Source organism: Tursiops truncatus, chromosome 6 (genome assembly GCF_011762595.2).
Source record: "Tursiops truncatus isolate mTurTru1 chromosome 6, mTurTru1.mat.Y, whole genome shotgun sequence".
NCBI classification, from domain to species: Eukaryota; Metazoa; Chordata; class Mammalia; order Artiodactyla; family Delphinidae; genus Tursiops; species Tursiops truncatus.
The window spans coordinates 64,068,503-64,088,774 of NC_047039.1; the positions used below are offsets into that span (position 1 = coordinate 64,068,503).

Here is a 20,272-nt window from a genome sequence, read left to right on the forward strand (position 1 = left end):
GAAACTTTTACTTCGCAAAAGATCTAACTCACTGATAAAATGTGCAGTGGGTATCATTATTATTCCCAATTTGTTTTAATACAGCAGGTCTTTATCAGAGGACAATTCCTTAGGTTAAGTTAGTCATTTTCGGGTGTGTACATTAGGCCACTAGTTTACTAAATTATCTTGTTAATAAGTAGTCATACACCTTCCAAAGCAAACAACTGACAACTAGAATAAAAATATACTATAATGTCTATGTTTGAAACATTATAAAATAGCAACGTTTTGTGACACATACCATGTTATTATAAGTATGTGATATTATGAGAGGGTCACAAATATGGTATTTGGAATAAAGGCAAATTTAAAGCTCTTCAGTAACAACCAAGGTGCTTGAAGCAGACTGGGTTCCATGTATACAAAAGAGGTGGTTATTTACAAAAGAGTAATTTGAGAATCAGGGGGAAAGAGATCCTGTCCCTAAAATATGCCCACCACCCAAGGACCAAAATATCTGAAATTCCACCATTAAAGATTCATTTCTTCAGAATAAAAACTGATGTCCTTTTAAAATGCAAATACTGAGGAGGACTAAGACATAAAATCAGTATTATTTTACCATGTTATTTATCAAATTGGTTCTTCTCAAAAGAGGCACGGGCAGGGCCTCCCTGGTGGCGCAGTGGTTGAGAGTCCGCCTGCCGATGCGGGGGACGTGGGTTCGTGCCCCGGTCCGGGAAGATCCCACATGCCGCGGAGCGGCTGGCCCGTGAGCCATGGCCGCTAAGCCTGCACGTCCGGAGCCTGTGCTCCGCAACGGGAGAGGCCACAGCAGTGAGAGGCCCGCGTACCGCAAAAAAAAAAAAAAAAAAAAAAGAGGCACGGGCAAGAGGGGAGTAGGCTACAGAAGTAAGAAAAAGTCCACATGTATGTGTGGACTTACTGCGAGGATACTGGAGGAGAAATGACAAAAGTGCAACACTACTAATCATTCCCTTTCACTCCATTATGCAAATATACAAAGGAAAATGAAATAATCTGAACACAAATCAGGCTTAGGCCCCAAAGCAAACCACATTCTCTCAAACCTTTAAATTCACCTTTTCTTTAAATAGATATATTTCAGTTAAGAAAGGTAAAAACAGCTTCTTTCTCATGGTGATTTTTCTGCCTTTCTTAACCAAAATAAATCTTCTCTAGAATGGGGAACTTCATCAGTAAATTGGAATCTGCTGGAAAATCTTCAACACATTAGTTTTAACTAATCCTCCCAGGCCCCCTTTTCCCCTGGTAGATGTTTCAGATGAAAAGGAAGTCCATTTGGAAATGGACCATATAATATCCCACTCTCCCAATGAATTTCAGACTTTAAGGAAATAAAAATAACTCATAGTACCCCAAATCCAAGGTATAAGTGGTAGGTGGCTATGTGTGTTAACGTTCATGGAAAACAGAGTTGGGGAAACACACTGTCACGGGTGAGTTCCAATGATATTCCTATAAATAGACTGTAAAAGATGCCTTTGAGCCCAAGGAACATCCTATTGGCATCCTCCGTGTAAGTTTCAACTCACCTCCCTGTGGCGGCACCTTGTACAGAGTAGACCGTGGGCCACTTACTTCCTGCCCCCAGGCTTCTCTGATGCCACAGACACTATGCTCCTTCAAGCACATGCGCAAATCAGAAGTGAGGGGGCTTAATGCCTCAGCCAATGGCAGTGGGAGCCTGTGGATAAATACCTCTCCTGCTGTAGTATCCTCAGGTAGAGGACTCTGAGAGGCTCTCTAGGAGCTCCCCAGAAGGTCCCAGATCTAACACCTGTTGCTGCCCGCCATGACTCCTGTAACACAGCTGGATGTTGGATTTTCCTCCTGCCCTCACTCTTCCTACTTGGAATTACCATTCAATACACTACAGCACACAAGTCCGTCCTGTCTTGAGTTCTGCTTCTAAGCAGACCCCAAGCTAATACACAGACATCCTTTATACCTCAAGAAGCAGCATAATATGGGGGGTGGGAGGAAGTGATAGATCTCAGTGTGAATCCCAGTTCTGCCATTTTCTTACTACACCGGGGGAGTAACTTCTTTAAGCCAGTTGGCTCCACTACCACAAATATCCACTTTTTTCAGTGGGTATTGAAAGAAATATGTAGAAATAAAGAATTTCAAAAATCTCTTTAAGAACAGATTAAGTTATGCCAATCAAAATCTATACATGGGGCCTCCCTGGTGGCGCAGTGGTTTAGAGTCTGCCTGCCGATGCGGGGGACACGGGTTTGTGCCCCAGTCCGGGAAGATCCCACATGCCACGGAGCAGCTGGGCCCTTGAGCCATGGCCGCTGAGCCTGCGCGTCTGGAGCCTGTGCTCCGCAACGGGAGAGGCCACAACGGTGTGACGCCCGCGTACCGCAAAAAGAAAAAAAAAAAATCTATACATGAACAAACAAACTCATATGATGGTGATATGAAATGACCAATAAAACAAACCAACCTTTGGGAAAATCTAACAGAAAATAAGCATACAAAGAGAAAAGCATTAAACATGAGAAAGTGGATATAACCACAGGTATAGTGTTCCAACCACAGTTATAGCAATTTTATATCACTGTTTGAAAATAAAAGTGAAATGTAGAGTTCTCTCCAAAGAAAGAAAACTGCCAACATTAAGTGAGGAAAAGAGTTCATTAGATACCAATAGATTACCATAAAAGAGAAGAGTTAATCAAGACATTCCCCATTTTGAAAAAGACCCAGGCCTAGATGGTGTTATGAGTAATTTCATTCAAACACAAAGACACGATTATTCCTATGTCATTTAAACTTCTTCAGAGAATAAAGATGAACAACTTCTGTTTCATCCTATGAGCTTATAACCATGAGACAAAAAACATGATAAAGATACCACAAAATAGGAAAAAAGGCCATTACTCACTTATGAGTAAATACAAAAGTCCTAAATAAATACAGGTAAACTGAATCCTGCAATGTATTAAAAAGATAATGCCTCATGACCAAGTAAGATTTATTCCGGGGATATAAGGATGGTTCGACATTAGGAAATCCATTAATGTGACTTACTACATTAAAAAGAGAAAAACCACATGGTTATTTTGATAGATGCCAAAAGAGGCATTTGACAGAAATGTAATAACCATTCTTGTAGGTATTAATGTATATCAGCATAACATACACTGGGGAGGGAAGGAATACAAAATGTGTAATATCTATATGAAAGAAATTATAAAACTTTACTATGAAACTTCTGGTTTTTATATATTTCTATCTTATTTGATTTTTCCCCAATGAGCGTATATTGGTTTTTGTAAAAATAATAACAATAACCCTGTATGAAGCACTGAACTAGGAGTTACACAGAGCATCCTGCAAAGCCCTCTTCAGGCACCGTGATGTCTGCTGAGTGCCAATAAAGAAAAAGGTAAAGGTCAAAGAATAAATGAGGAGAAAGAATATGCAACCGAAAATACAAGTAATTATTCTCAGTGTTTGTGGAGAAGATTCAAATTTCAAAATAGCAGGACCAGGGAAAAATCACCCTGTTCTTGTCATTCATTTTGGAAAACATGGCGATAGAGGAGTTGAGAGCTGGCTGATTACAGAAGAGGACTTGATGAATGAGGGACAATGTGGGGACCAGGCAGGGAGTGAAGATTATTTCTGGAATACTGTTCCACTTGGGAGTAAGCTCAAGAGAACGGGCAGACAGTTAAAAAGAGGTCCTCAGTGGCCTGGTGAGTGGTCCCTGGAGCAGAGAGGGCTGGGCACCAGGGTCACTTTGGAAAGGAAGACACTGAACTAGCCAGGTCACACAGAAGATGGGCAGGGGTGAGGTCAGGATCCAGGCATCATGTAAACAAAGAGGATTCTTTGGGGAAAAGATACGTAAGGGATGAACGGGGTGTCACTGGTACCTTGGAGGTAGCCCTAGAATGCTGTGGGTGAGGCAATGGTGAGTGAAGGGGTGGGCGGGTTAGAAGGGCACCCTGGGGTTGGCAACCCTGCCACCCCACCACCTCCTAGACCAGTGACTGCCTTCAACCCTAGAGAAACCTCAGGTGGCTGCATGGCACTGTAAATGTCATTACTGACACTGAATCCTACACTTAGAAGTGGTTAAAATGGCAAGTTTTGCATGTGTTAAGCATAAAGAGAAAGTATAATAAAAATAAAAGATTATTAGTGCGTCACTGAGACATCATTAAGGTACCCTGGCAAGCCCTGTGGGAAATTAAGTGAAAGAAGACTGTGGTCCAACCAAAGGGAAAAAAAAGAAAATCATGAGATACTTCTTCCAACTAGCACTAAATGTGAAACAGATTTCACGATAATAGAGCCACCAGAGTCACACTGTGTAACGTCTGCCTACCAACCATGGAGGCTCAGACCTCTGGTCACTTTAACTCTCAAAAGGAATGAATACAGCCATGTCCACAGTGTCCTCGCAGCAGTCGAAGTACATAAGAGAGAAATACACGACCCCAAAGCTAGTTTCTTTGCTTAGAAACTTCTTGGGCAAGAAACCATGCTCTTCTCAGAGCTCAGTGCATTTCTGGCACATTTTAAGTAGCGGTTGGAGACAAGGTTGACGCCCAGAGTTGGTTTACGTCCTGCAATAAAGTGTCTCCAGCCCTGAAAATGACTTTGGAATAACTTCACTTACTGTGTGGGGAGACATTTTTCCTAGCTAAGTATACACAGAGTTTCCTCTCTGGTTTAACAGAAGCAAAGTGTAATTCACAGGATTAAAAGACGAGCAAATCATTTGCCTCCATTTCTTGGAGACAAACATTCGGTTTGATAAGTAAACAGAAAGTCATTTACACTAAAAGGACCACTTGCATGGATATAAGCAATTCTGATTTACTCCAGCGGGTCTGGAGGGGGTGCAATTTATTACAGTCCACTTAGCGCTGTAACAACCGCTTTTCAAAAACCGACACTGATTCATGAAAATGAACATACGGACTCTCTGCAGCATAAACCCTAACAGCCTCAGGCAAGTGCCGAGAGAAATGTAGTACAAGGCATCACTCGACTGGTATGCGGAAGCAAGCAATTACGCCGGTATTTAACCCAATTCATTACTCATCAGAAAAGGGCTCAGCACAGGAGTCAGACCCAGATGAGCTGACAAGGAGCACAGCCACTTAACCGTCCCCTCCAGCGATTACACTCTCTCAACCCAAGAGTGTGTCAAATTAAAACAACTACACATTGACTTTTCGCTTCTGTAAACATTAAGGGGTGATTGACAACTTTGGGCTGCAGCCAGCCAGCCAGGCATCCTTATCCACCGTCTTTGCTTATCTGCTCTCAGCTCTAGACGTGTTGCGTTAGGAATATTCCTACAGGACACAAAAGTATTTCATGGCTCTGCCACTGGGGCTCACCCAAAGAGGTTCTGCCATCTCTCATGGATAAGCAGCTTCAGAGGACCCTTAAAAATGGAGTATTTTAGGGCTTCCCTGGTGGTGCAGTGGTTGAGAATCCGCCTGCCGGTGCAGGGGACACGGGTTCGTGCCCCGATCCGGGAAGATCCCACATGCCGCGGAGCGGCTGGGCCCGTGAGCCGTGGACACTGCCGTGGACGCTGAGCCTGCGCATCCGGAGCCTGTGCTCCGCAACGGGAGAGGCCACGACAGTGAGATGCCCGCGTACCGCAAAAAAAAAAAAAAAAAAAAAAGGAGTATTTTAAAAATTAACATTTGTCCCTTTCTATTAGAAAAACTCTAGTACTTCCAATCAGAAAAATGGAAAATCAGCCAGTCTTTTACATGCACTTCTGCCCTCACAGCTCTACCTACTATGATCTGGACTGTGGAAGGATTCCCTTCCCTTGTTATCCTATTCTCCTTTATCTCAGAACTGTAAGGAGTGGAAAAAGATACAGTTGAAGTAGGAGGGAGAGACAAGTAAACAAAGAAACAACCCTAGGAAATCTATTCACCACAGAGATCAACTGTGGTGAGGTGGATCAACTGCCAACGGTAGGCTTGTGCTACAGATTCAATATTCAATGTCTAGTGTTCTCTGATGATCACAGAAAAAAGCCACAGGCAAGTGTCAAACTTTGACTCTTCCACCATTTTCCCCCTCTGGTACCAAGACTATTCAATGGGGAAAGGGCAGCCTTTTCAATAAACGGTGTTGGGAAAACTGGATATCCACATGCAAAAGACTGAAGTTGGACCCTTACCTTACACCACATATAAAAATTAACTCAAAGCGGATCAAAGCCTTCAATGTTAGAGGGAAAACTAGAAAACTCTTAGAAGAAAACACAGGGAAAAAGCTTCATGACACTGGATTTGGCAATGATTTCTTAGATATGACATCAAAAGCACAGATGACGGGAGAAAAAATATACTAACTGGACTTCATCACAATTAAAAATTTGTTCATCAGAGCACACGAGGCACAGAGCGAAAACGCAACCGAAAGAATGGGGAAAATATCTGCAAATCCTATCTCTGAAGAGGGATCAATGCCACTTTTCCCTCTTGGTTTTAATGTAAGCAATCGTTAGCAAGTGCCCAAGACTGACATGCTGCCCCATGAACGTAAGACAAGGTTTCCACCCTGGGCAAGTACTATCATTCTTGGACTGAGACCAACCAGGTTCTAGTTGACTCACTTCCATCTGCTAGTTAAAAAAAAAAAAAAAAAAAAGCGTGCACCACAGTTAGACCCAAAGATCGACTTAACACTTGCCAGTGTTCAATGAGTCCAAGTCAGTGAGGCCTCCTCAACCTGACAGGCCATTTGAATAAGGGCTGCTGCACCCACAAAAGACTTTTCAAGTGGTGCCTATTGAGCTTGAGGTACTCCTATGTCTCAGGTTTAAACGCTGTGCTACCCACCCCATCACTCGAAAAGTCCACAACAAAATAGCCTTCACCTAACTGTCCAAGACAGTGCTGTCCAACAGAACTGCCTGAGAATGGAAACGTCCTATTTCTGCTCTACCCAGTACGGTAGTCACCAGCCCCATGTGGCTACTGAGTGCTTGAAATGTGGCCGGTTTAACAGAGGAACTGGATTTTTTATTTTAATTAAACATAAATAGCCCCACGTGCCCAGTCGCTCCTGTGCTAGATGGCGCAGGTCTAAGACAGCAGGCTGAAGACAAGGGTTTCAATACCGTGTGACAGTCTGAGGTTGGAGAGTGTCCCAGAGAGACATCAAGTCGGAGAGAGAAGACCATCCAGCTCCACTCCCAGCTGCCACCTGTTCCCTCTATTCCCAGCCTGTGCTATTTTGTTATGGAAGCCATGGCAAACTAATGTAAATAGTATTAGCATAAAACAGGAAAATCACACACCCTGGCTTGCTGAATGTGGGCAGCCTCAGCACCACAATTATGGGTGTCACTTCATTTCATATAGTAGGTTCTGCTTGTTACAGACATTCATGTATGGAAGACTTAATAAAATGAGATTAAACCCATATTTCCCCTGAGAATCTTAGGGTTCTAATCTTAATAGTTTTGCTGGCCCCTGCGATAGTTTTTGAACTCAAAATAAACCAAGCCTGGGCTTCCCTGGTGGCGCAGTGGTTGAGAGTCCGCCTGCCGATGCAGGGGACACGGGTTCGTGCCCTGGTCCGGGAAGATCCCGCGTGCCGCGGAGCGGCTGGGCCCGTCCGCAACGGGAGAGGCCGCGGCAGTGAGAGGCCCGCGTACCGCAAAAAAAATAAAAATAAAAAATAAACCAAGCCTTTTCATATAATGAAATCTTATTTGGCCATAAAAAAGAATGAAGCCCTGTTACAAGCCTCAGTTTGAATGAACCTCGAAAACATTATGCTCAGTGAAAGAAGTCACATGTAAAAAGGCTACATATCATATGATTCCATTCATATGAAATGTCCAGAAATAGGCAAAGCCATAGAGACAGCAAGTAGAATAGTAGTTTCCAGGGGCTGAGAGGGAGGCGGAAATGAGGAATGACTGCATATGGGGAATCTTTGGGGGATGATGGAAATATTCTGGAACTAGACAGTGATAATGGTTGCACAACTTAGTCAACACACTAAAGACAACTGCACTGCATACTTTAAAGTGGTGAACTTTATGGTATGTGAATTATATATCAATAAAGTTGTTATGAACAAACAAACCAAGGCCATCCCCCCTCTATAGCCATACAGTAACAGAGGGGAAACATGCCTGACAAGGGCTGCAAATTTGGAACACCTATTCACAGACTCTGGTGATCCTGACTTCTCTAACTGGAGATGGAAACTCTCCCTTAGGTTTATGGCAGAGACTTCAACCAAGTCTGGAATAAGAGCAAGACAGTGGGGCACGTGGCTCCTCCCTCACACACACGCTGCAGAGGCTTAGAGGCAAGGCTGTTCTTCTGTGGCAGGAAGGGAAGGTCCCTGAGACCTGCTAACATTCTGGGATCACTGCAGCATGTTCTCTGCCATGGTTCATCTCCTGGGCATAATGCTAGGGCCACAGACACAGAATTGGCACTCAATGAATTTATTACTTGTTTATTGACTGAGCCATCAGTTCCTATCCTGGTAGGGGGTGGGGAGGCTTCAGGAAAGAGACAGAGGAGCTGGTCTTGCCCAAGAGCTTCAGGAGTCACTGTAATGCCTGGTGAAGCTACAAGGGAACAACTGAACCAAATGCACGAAAACTGTAAGTTTCCATTTTTAGTCTGAGCAACAGTGGGTTAGCTTTTATATGCCGTTATATTAATGGAGTTAACCTGTAATATATGATAAAAGAAATGTCTGCACCTACAAATTACCTAAACAGAGGAAGACACAGTACAGTTAACATGTGCAAGGAGAAATTATAAGCCAGAAAATTTTCACAGAGAAACCCATGAATAGCTTCAACCAGAACAGGAAACCATTCCAAGCATGATCAGCGCCGCCTCTTGTACCATGTTTGTAGAGATATAAATGAAGCAACTCTTAAACTGCCGAATATGCTTAGCGAAAGTATTGCTCTCCTCCACCCACTGTTCATTTCTGCCTTCTACCCCAGTGCCCGAAAATGGTGGTTCAGAGAGGACTTGGATGAAGCCCGAGGCTGTCAGATTTAGCAAATATAAATACAAGGTGCTGGGGCTTCCCTAGTGGCGCAGTGGTTGAGAGTCCGCCTGCCGATGCAGGGGACACGGGTTTGTGCCCCGGTCCGGGAAGATCCCACATGCCGCGGAGCGGCTGGGCCCGTGAGCCATGGCCGCTGAGCCTGCGCGTCCGGAGCCTGTGCTCCGCAATGGGAGAGGCCACAACAGTGAGAGGCCCTCGTATCACAAAAACAAAACAAAACAAAAAAAAAAAACAAGGTGCTGAATTAAATTTCAGAAACAAATAATTTTTAATATAATAAAATACCGTGAACATGCTTATTAAACATTAAAATAACGTTTGTGGTTTATGTGACATTTAACTTTAACTGGCCATCCTGTGTTGATCTTACAACACTAACGAAGTGATCGTGTTGGGCTGACTAACGGCTATTCTCCCTCCTCGGGCACCACGGCCAATGGGAGGCTTCTGGCCCCTGTCCCACCCCCCACCCCCGAGGCCAGCACCGCACAGCACACCTGCAACAGTGTCCTGTGCCGCTTCCAAAAGCTCAGACGTGGCACGGTTAGTCAACCTCCGGTAAGAAGACACTGTGACTAAGAGGAAACACAGCCAGGAAAAAGAGCAGAGGGCACTGGCGGGAAAGCTATATTCACCTCTGCATCTAAAGTGGGGGGAACCCCTACCCTAGACTTGGTGTAAACGGGGGACAGATCCTGGATTCTGTGCAGTGCCAGATGTGTGAAGACCACAAATAACCCTGCTACACTGAAAAGAGAATTTAAAAATACGTGTGTTAAGAAGATGATCATGGGATTGCAGGGCCTGCTGTTATCTCTGAATATTATTTTTTTATGGAGCTCATTTTTAATATCGGTACTTTTAGGGTGAATGTAAATAAACCTGATCGTGCAATAAACTCAGTGTGTTCTTTTTTTTTGCCGATTTAAGCTAAAACACCATCAATGTTCTCTTAGAAGCAGCATCTTTCAAGATAACAGGGGCAGCACTAGGCTTTTCATACCCACTAAAAAAATAATAAATAAGCAACTGACTTTTGAGCCCTCCCCCCAAGGGCATGTATTCAGCTCAACAGGCCAGGTGCTCAAGAGCAGGTGAGGCCAGTCCTGTGGGGTTTCTTCTCTTTGCCCTCCTGCCAAGGGATCATTCCAGTACCATAATAACCCCAGGAAAGAGGGGCCCTTTTTTTGTAAGGAAGAATGGTAAATATGACCATGTTACACACAGCAAAATCAAACCCACTCCTATGATGAAATAACCATCTACTCTAGTTCCCCCAAAAGATTCCGTTGACGCCAATTTTAGTGAACAACAGTTGGAAGGGACATAAAAGCTGGCCACCATTCTTTACACAGAAGCCAAACTGGAACCTAACCCCAGCGTATATTGTATACCCATGTATATGTGCAAGATGGGAAGTATATGCCTATATATAAATATAAATACATATAAAGCTAACTTTCAGTGCTCGGAAAACAAAAGCTATCCCCATATAACAGCCAAATTCTGACATAACTCAGTTTGGACACCTCATCTGGTGTGCACTGCACTCATGCTCAGTGTAAACCCCGCTGCGCCGGGCAATGATATACTGTAATGTCACGTCGCAATCTGGATTTACTATGAAGGGCCGCTGACGAGCTTCAGAGCAGTAAACACTGCAGCGAGGTGTATTTCACACTGAGCTGGTTTTTATGAAGAACACTTCACCGCCCAGGCACGGCACCTGGATGATGGATGGTGAAAGATGCATGACAAGCTTCATCCTTGTTTGTAAATCTTAACTGTTCCCGCTCACTAACTCTGAAGGCAATTTTCAAAGACAGCAGCAGACAGAAGGACAGCACAGCTTTCCTGAAGGTTATTCAAGTTGTACTTGGCCTGGGCCGGGCCTCTGAGGAACCAAGGAGGGAACATAAACTCCGGAGTTACTCCACACCGCGCCTGAGAAAAACCGCTGAGGCCCTGTGGGCTCAAGTCAGAATCAAGCGAGGAAATCTCACGCGTGATCACGTTGGACGCTCTGCCCAGAGCGGCCACTGTCCCTCCAAGTTCATGCCCATGTGAGGGCTGCCTCTTTAGGATTTTTAAAGACAAGGGGTCACGGAATGAGTAATAGAATAAGCAGACTTGATGGTGTGTCATGTGTCCACAATAGATGGGGTTCCCTCCACTGAGCAGGCGGGTAGGGGGCCTAACGTCACACCTGCATCCCATCAAGATAAAATTAGCCCCGAAAACACAGGCCAGCAGTGTCTAGTCATTGTGTTCAATCTGGTTCTGTCAGGACATTCGGGAGTTCCTAAAAGTGTGCTTTCCAGAGCTCTGACCTTTCCCTGTCCCCTCCTGACTGCAATCTTTAGCCCAAAGGAAAACCCCGGCAAAGGTGCCCTGTTTTTCAAGAACAAGTTAAAGATGGAAAAGCAACCTCATTATAAGCCACTGACAGACTAAGTAGAATGCAAAACACTGTCTCTCTCAAAAATTATCTGGGGAAATTCAACAGGCCTTTTATTCACACTAATTTTAAAATAACAACCATGTCTATGGAGGGAAAAAAAAACTTTTAAAAAGCGGTTTCATTTCAATTTGCACTTTTAATTTCAAAGCTAATAACCAGTCATTTAATTTTGCAATGTCTGCCTTTGTCAAATATTACACTTGCACTTTACTCCCTCCTGTTAAATAAAAAGAAAATTCAAATATCATCGCAAAATAACAGTGACTTTACCATGTCAATCAAGTCATAAAGGTGTTTTAAAGTTTACATTTAGCTTGGGGAATAGTAATGTAAATACCACACCTGATACCCTGTGGATTTTTTTTCTTTTTTGGCGGTACGCGGGCCTCTCACCGTTGTGGCCCCTCCCGCTGCGGAGCACAGGCTCCGGACGCGCAGGCTCAGCGGCCATGGCTCACGGGCCCCGCCGCTCCGCGGCATGTGGGATCTTCCCGGACCGGGGCACGACCCCGCATCCCCTGCATCGGCAGGCGGACTCTCAACCACTGCGCCACCAGGGAAGACCCCTGTGGATTTTTTAAGGCTGCTTTCGGGGGGTTTTGACCAGCTAAGTCATCACTGTGTTCTCAGCTTTTCCACCTGCCACGAGGAAACGAGGACCCCCTTCTCTTCCCTACTTCACAGGCATTGTCTCCATACCTCAGTGTCCTCGTGTGCAAAATGCGGATGATACTATGATGACAAGACTCAAATGAGCTATCCCCACAATGTGCACAGGGCATTGTCTTACAGACAGTGTGAGAAGTACATGTTTGTGAGAAAAGGAAAAGGAAAGTAAGGGAAGAAGAAACCACAGGATTTACCAGCAGAAAGAACACCAGGGAAGCAGTTCAGAGACCTGAGCTCCTACACTGGCCCCTCTTCCTCAACTCTAGAAACAGGCTCAGAGATGGCACGGCATCCTGCCTGCAACTCCACCCGGTCTCTCTTAGCGTGAACGGTGATCAAGCTTCTCCTGACTTCTCATGCAGGGCTGTGTTATCAATCAAAAACCCGTCACAGGCAAAGATTTAAGTCTTTAAAATTCGAGCTTTTCAAAGGGAAGATTCTACATGATATAAATCCAGGATACGTTGCAGCCTGGGGGTTGCACCCCACGTTTTTCCATGACCGGTTTACTTCATCAAGTGCTTTATCGGAATGCCTAACTCTGGGCCAGGGAGGCACCAGCAGGAAGAATCCAGAGGCCAGTTTCTTATTCATACAAGAAACCATGAAACATCCCAGGAGTCCCCTGAGAACATGGTGTCATGCTAGGCACCTGGAAGACTACAGAGATGAATGAATGAGATCCCTGCCCTTCATGTGTGAGAATACACCCTGGAAATTCTTGCTGAAGTGCTGCAGTCAGTGAACTTCTTCCTTCCATGAGTGAGTCTGACATCCTTCAGGTAGGCCCTGGGAAGTCCCTGCTATTTCTAGACTGATGGTGGCCTTGTCAAAAGGCAGTATGTTGCACAGAGGACATGTTAGAGTCCCATCAGCTCTCTCTCTTTTCGTGGAGGGAGAAAAAACGTTTGAAAAGAAGACAGAAGCCTGTGTGTCCTCATCCAACAGCATTTCAGCTTGCCTTCTATACTATTCTTTAGGTATAAAGGGACCTGCTGGTGTCCTTATATATTCCTCTTCCCTGGTTGTTTCTTTGGAAACATATTGTATATGTGATATATTAAAAATAAGTCTTCAAAGCTGCCATTTCTCCATGTTTATCATATGCTTAAGATTAGTTGTGTACTTCATGTTCCTCACTCAGCAGGCCATCACGTCTAGCCAGTTTCAAGAATCACAATACACATATGGTTCATTTCAAGCAGGGTCCCTGTAGGGCTAAAAACACAGCCTCCTTGATGACTGTGATCACCCTCATTTGTACGGCCCAGTGCCAGGCACTTGCTGAAATCAGAAGATATATAAGACATGGTGATGGGTCTTCACGTGAGATTAAGGGGACTGACAGCTGCTGCCATGCTTTCACATAAGGTTTTTGTGATCCATATATAAAAATAGATAAAGCTCTTATTACCCTTTTCAACCTTCCAGATGAGGGATCTAAAGCTCTAAGAGATGAAACAAGCATCTTACAATCCAGCCCAGAGCTGGGGATCTGAGCCAGATCTTCCCTCCCGGGGGGTCCATTCCTTTGCACGCATCGGCCTCCACAGTCACTGCCGATGAATGGTGCACTTACCTCTCTGTTCAAAGCTAAAGCTGAGAATAAGAAGGTCACGTAAGGAAAAACAGGTTTACCAGCCAAGCGCCCTTTTCTTTGAAATTCAGCAAATGATAAGTCATTTCCTAAAGCGCCAAAGCTTAAACTCAACACTTTCTAACTGTTGCATAAAACCCATTCAGCTTTCTTTAAAAAGCAGGGAAAGCAAGGGGTCAATGTTCTTCTCTCCTACAGGCTTGCCATACAATTCAAAGCAGAACATACACACCAGAAGCAGCCCTCAGATTCCTTGGCCTGCTCTCCCGCCTGTCTGAGGAAGACTAAAACATTTCCAGAAGAGCTTTCTCTCTGACAAGAAGAACTGCCTGAAACATCAACACAACCCTTGCAGAAAGGAATGGTGGAAGGAAGATCACCCTGCCCCTCTTGTTGCATGTGTGATTTAAAGAGCTTGTCTACCCCCGGGACGCGAGCTCATCCTCACAACAGCTGTGTGGGCTCGACAGGGCCCAGCTCCTCCCGCTTCTTTAACAGGTGAGAAGACTCAGGCTCCCAGAGAAGAGCCTGAAACCCCCAGGGCTACAGCTGCTCAGTCGTGGTTCCCATTCAGGTGCTGAGCACAGAGCCACCCCTTTCCTACCCCCACCCCCCGCAGCTGCTCAGGACAGCTATCACATCACCTCACATTAAAGGCAGCTTTGGGGTCCTGGATCGTGAGTGAGGAGACCTGAGGGTGCTTCCAACAGGCAGCACAACCTCACTGTTCTCACCTGCAAAACTGGGAGGTTCAACCTCATCATCTTTTGCTAAAATCCAACTCTCACGCCCAGCATTAAGCAAGTCCATTCCGTGGGCGAAAGCTCAACCACTTTGCATTCAGTTATGACAACCGTGGGGAAGGTAGCGTACGCCATCAGTGAAATCAGGCACTTCTAGATTCATCGGCATACAAAACTGCCAATGCTGAATGCATTCATAAAATCCTATTTGGGGACACAGAGGCCTCTACAAGCTGCCCAGACATTACAGAGAAACATGAGGGCTTCAACTCAGGGAGACCCTTCTGCTGACCTTGCCATCTGACCTCTGGGTAAAATGTAAACGCTCTGCACCTGGCCTCAGAGCTGCTCACATCCTATGTGTGTCAGATGACTAATATGTAAATAGCTCGTGATAGGTAATAAGCATTCAGATGTGCGTTTCCGTCTCCTAAAAAGAGCAGTTTGAATGTAAAGGAAGGGTGCGTGTGCACAGGAGCCTGCCACTTATCTGAGCTGGAAGCGGCCAAAGATCCAGAAGAAACAGGAGGCACCATTTCTAACTTTCAAACTGAGATCACAAAACGTTATAAAGAGACAAAAAGATCGAAGCATGTTCACCTTTACCATTTCAAATCTAAACCTCTTTGCAAGTGTTGTCCAGCTACATACACTCCGAGAACTTATTCAAGAATTCACCTGTAGAGAAAATGCCTATTTACAGGTATGAAATGCCACCTCCCTGTAGACATGTGTGCATCTACGGACACAGAGGTGTTGCTGTGCAACCTGCCTGCTTATCCCAAGTTGAGGAAGCATCATTTCCAGAATGCTCCTACCACCACTTCCTGAAACGCCTGCACCTGTTACTATGACCTGGCCACACTCACACATAAACCAGCCTTCCACTTGGGCACTAGGCCAGTGTTTCTCAAACTATCTGCAAGGAAGGGCCTGTTTTGTTTAAATTTTTTTTCAGTTTCCAGTCCACCACAGTCTGATGCTTTTATAAAATACAATAAAAAGGAATTACTAGAATCATAATCCAAAAAATGGAAAATAACAGGTGTTGGCTAGAGAAATTGGAACCCTCATACACTGTAGTGGAATGTAAAATGGTACAGCCCCTGTGGGTAACAGTTTGGAGGCTCTTCAAAAAGTTAAACACAGAATTACCACATGATCCAGCAATCCCACTCCTAAGTATACTTTTAGAAGAACTAAATATATACTAATATACTAATATACTATATACTAATATACTTTTAGAAGAACTAAAAGGTATTCAAACAAAGACTAGCACGTTAATATTCATAGTAGTACAACTAACAATGTCAAAAAAGGATGGAAAGAACCCAAATGTCCATCGACTAATGAACAGATAAACAAAATGTATATCCATACATGCAATCGTATGAGGCTATAATAAGGAATGAAGCACTGATTACATGCTACACCTTGTATGAACCTTGAAAATATTACGCTAACTGAAAGAAGACAGTCCAAAAGGCCCCATATTATATGATCCCATCTACACAAGACATCTACAATAGGCAAAGCCATCGAAACAAGAAAGCAGATTAGTGGTTACCAGGGGCTGGTGGAAGGGAGAACGGAAAGTACTGCTTCACGGGTATGGGGTTTCCTTGTGGGGCGATGGAAATGACTTGGAACTAGATAGAGGGGATGGCTGCCCAACACTGTGACCTACTAAATGCCACTGAATTGTACGCTTTAAAGTAGTTAATGGTTAATCTTATGTCAGGTGGATTTTGCTTCAATATAAAAATGAATTGCTAGGAAAGTGAAAGACAAAAACTACGAGCCCCAAGTTTTTATTGATTCAACAGAGAATTGCTCTGTCAGACGGCTGTTTACTCTGAATTCCTCTGCTTATCTCCTCTTAGACCAGTAACAAAGCATGCACAGCCCCACTCTGGGGACCACTGCCCTACAAGGGGTGCCCTAGGGGATCCCACCCCACCTCGCTCACTCAGAGACATGCTATCGTCCCTGACAATTATGCTCCCACACATACCTCCCATTAGCTAATCTTTATAATAACCTACTGTGATAACCCCCTTCTTTAAAGAAGAGAAAAGGCGCTTCCTGGAACTCACCCCCTCCTCCAGGTACTGCCCCATTTCATTACTCCCCTTACAGCAAGACCCCTTCAAGAGCTGTCTACACTCACTGCCCCCATGCTTCTCTCCCACATGCTCCTGGACGCACAGTCAGGGTATGGCCCCCACCTCCCCACCACAGGGGCCGCTCATCAAGCCGCTGATCATTTCTACCTTTCAACAGCCCACGGTCAATTCCAGTCCTCAGCTCACCTGACCTCTCAGCATTATTTGGCTTCGTTCACTGAAATGCTTTCTGTACTTCCCTTCCTAGTTTTCTTCCTACCTCACGGGTAGGAGAAGGTACCTACCTGACTCTCCCCTGCTGGTCTTCCTCATCTACCAAACTTCTAAACGTGAGAAGGCCTCAGAGCTCAATCCTTGGTCCTTTATTCTTCTCCGTCTACACTCACCTCTCCAGGTGATCCCACCACATTAACTTCAAATGACATCTACGCACTGAACGCTCAAGTTTCTATTTCCAGCAGGGAAATCTCCCCTCAACTTCAGACTTCGTACATCCAACTCCTACTTGATGATCCACTTGGATGGCTCACGTACATCTCACACTTAACACATGCAAAATTAAACTCCCAATTCCTGCAAACCTGTTTTTCTCATGGTCTTCTTTACCTGAATAAGTGGAAACTCCATGTTTCTACTTGATCAGTCAAAAATGATGGAGTCATCCTTCACTCCTCCCTTTCCATCCCATCCCAAATTCATCACCAAACCTTGTTGGTTCTATCTTCAAAATGTATCTAGAATTCAACCCTCCCACACTGCCATCACTCCCACACTCCCACCCCGACTAAGCCACTGCCATTTTTGCAAGCATTATGGCCACAGCCTTCTAACTGGTCTCCCTGCCTCCGCCTTGCACCCCTACAGTCTGTTCCTAAACAGCAGCCAGAGTGATCTTTAAAAACCACAAGCAGACGTGTCACCCCTTTGCTGGAAACCCTCCAGTGGCTTCCCACCTACTTGAGATAAGAGCCAAAGTGCTTGCAGTGGCTCACAAGGTCTTACACAACCAGGCCCCACCATCTCTGATCTATGTCCTAACACTTTTCAAGACATAAAAAAAAGTGAGAGAATGGCTCCCAGCCTTTTTACAAAGAAAAACATTAAACAGTAGCAACACAGCAAAAGGAAAACTTTCCCTGTAATTCTTTTTCCCCCTACATTCTATTTTCATGTTGTAATCTCCAGCAAAACCAGAGGAAAACCTTGAACTTGGACTCATTTCTTTGGATGGTAAAGAACGGTTGATCTTTAAAGAAACTGAAGAAAAATGAATTTAATAGACAAATTTATACTTAAGTAAGACTTTAACGAAAACATTAAACCTACTGAAAAAAACTGTTTTTCAACTTACTTAAAAATCCCCACCTAAAATAACTGATATACTACTTACAAATTGTAATTTATTTATTAATGCAACCAACCAAAGGACCTCAACTCAAACTTGATAGAACTGATAAATGTAACTGGTTATCAGCCAGCCTCTACCACCTTCTCACAAATGACTATACTGATGCCCCCATCCCCATCGCCGCATCCTGCCACTAGCCTCAGCCCCATTTACCAGAGGGCCTAAATGGCCCCCACTTGTGTCGATGCTGATGATAAAAATGAGGATCCAATGCCCCAGGAGGTGATCCTGAGGCGTTCCTATTGACCCCCAACTTTCTCTTTCCCCACCCCTTCCCACCTGCTCCGTAAAAATGTCATGCAATGTAGGAGCCCAAGACACCATATATTTGGAAGCCGTAAAGCCGCATTTCTTTAAAAAATAAGCTAAGGTTTGGATTTCCTATGAATCCATATTCTCCTTCTCCATGGCAATTCCAAAGTAGATACTACTGAGATTCCACTATATTTCTTCCTAGCTCACTCCCTCATGTCTGAAGTGAGCTAGAGAAGGATCAGAAGGTTAAGCCTGAGGTCTCCTCACACCACACTTTCAAACACACTCTTTCAAACATACACATCACCAGAAAAGTGTTAGGAAATCCTAGGTGTTATTCACCCCGTCTCTCACCACGGACACTGGGGTGGCTGGTCTTTCTTTTCCTGGACTGTAACGTCTCTCCTTCTGAGCCTTTTCCTTTTCTGCCATAAATTCAAATGCCTATTGGTCCTCTCCAAATTCCTTCCTCTCTGCTCTAGTAAATTTCCTCTTACCTTTTTGTCGCACTGCCTTGCTCTGAATTTACACCTCTGTCTCAAGAATGCCAATGCTTGTAAAAATATTCCACTATTCCTAGAGCAAGGAGCTCAGGCAATTTCTTCCTGGAAGTAAGTTTCAGTCCTAATTTCCTGTATGAGCAAATAGTTTTTTAACTGCTCCATCCCTCAACTCTGGCTCCATGAGACGATGAGTTAGGAGTGTGACCTTTCGGGATTGTGTTTTCTTATAGAGCAAGTTTACTTAAAAATTATACCTGACTCATTTATTCCTTTGTTCATTCACTCCTTCATTCATCCACTCAGCTGATGAAAAACAAATAGGCATCATAGCAGCTAAAAAGGTACATAAAATGTGTTCTCTGTCCTTAAGGAGCTTATAATTCACATAAATATATAGAATCAAAGGCAGCATGAAAGAAGGACCACGTGGGCAAACATTATACGGTATGAATATTTACATAAAGAATTGTGTTTGTCCGTTCCTGGCAAAAAGTGATTATGAATGGGTCAAAGTGCAATCAATAATGTGTACTTCAGTCTCTCTATAGTTCAAACTGGTCAGGTTCCCTCGACCTATGTATTCCATATTAACAAAATCCTTTAGTTTATTTTAGTATGGTAAATAAAGCTTTTTTAGACTTCACTGTTCTGCATTTGGAAATCAAAGCATGGTTCTGATTCTCACTCTCTAAGCACTCGTTTTACCAAGAGGCCAGTTCTTTATAGAGAATCACGTTATTGAGAAAACCAGCTTCTTTTGTCTAGTGGAGTCAGTTCAAGTAGTCGATTTCTCTACCAACTCACTCACTATTGCCCTGATTTCCACTCAATTGTGTATGCTTCTCACTTTCCTAGATCAAAAGATGATGCTTAAATACAAAGAACTTAAAAACAGGGCCTGGAAACACAGCAGCCGTAAAAGACCAGCCTATCATCGCAGTGTAAACACGGGGGAGAAAGTTAAAATTGAAGTTGAGGAACTGTGTATTTCAAAGTGCTCTGGTTCATTAAACAGTCATTTTTTATTTTAAAACCATTATATCAGAGTTATTTGCATTGCTACTGCATAAACTCTGAGATCTATTATATTCAAAAATGTTTTATTACGTTATTCTATTTCCTCCTGCAAAAGATGAATACACCTTCAATTTTAAACTGGAAAAGTTTTGGAAAACGATTCTTCAATAGACAGAGATTCATTTCACCAAAAATATCAGGACTTGAACCACATTTAAAGTGCCCCTGGGGGCTTCCCTGGTGGCGCAGTGGTTGAGAGTCCGCCTGCCAATGCAGGGTACATGGGTTCGTGCCCCAGTCCGGGAAGATCCCACATGCTGCAGAGCGGCTGGGCCCGTGAGCCATGGCCGCTGGGCCTGCGCGTCCGGAGCCTGTGCTCCGCAGCGGGAGAGGCCACAGCAGTGAGAGGCCC

The 20,272-nt window shown here is 44.2% G+C and overlaps 1 protein-coding gene across 3 annotated transcripts in view; it reads right to left on the reverse strand.

Annotated features, from left to right (window-relative positions):
- The window catches only part of DMRT1 (doublesex and mab-3 related transcription factor 1), a 122,012-nt gene that overhangs the window by 19,937 nt on the left and 81,803 nt on the right, over positions 1–20,272 (reverse strand). The window lies entirely within an intron of this gene.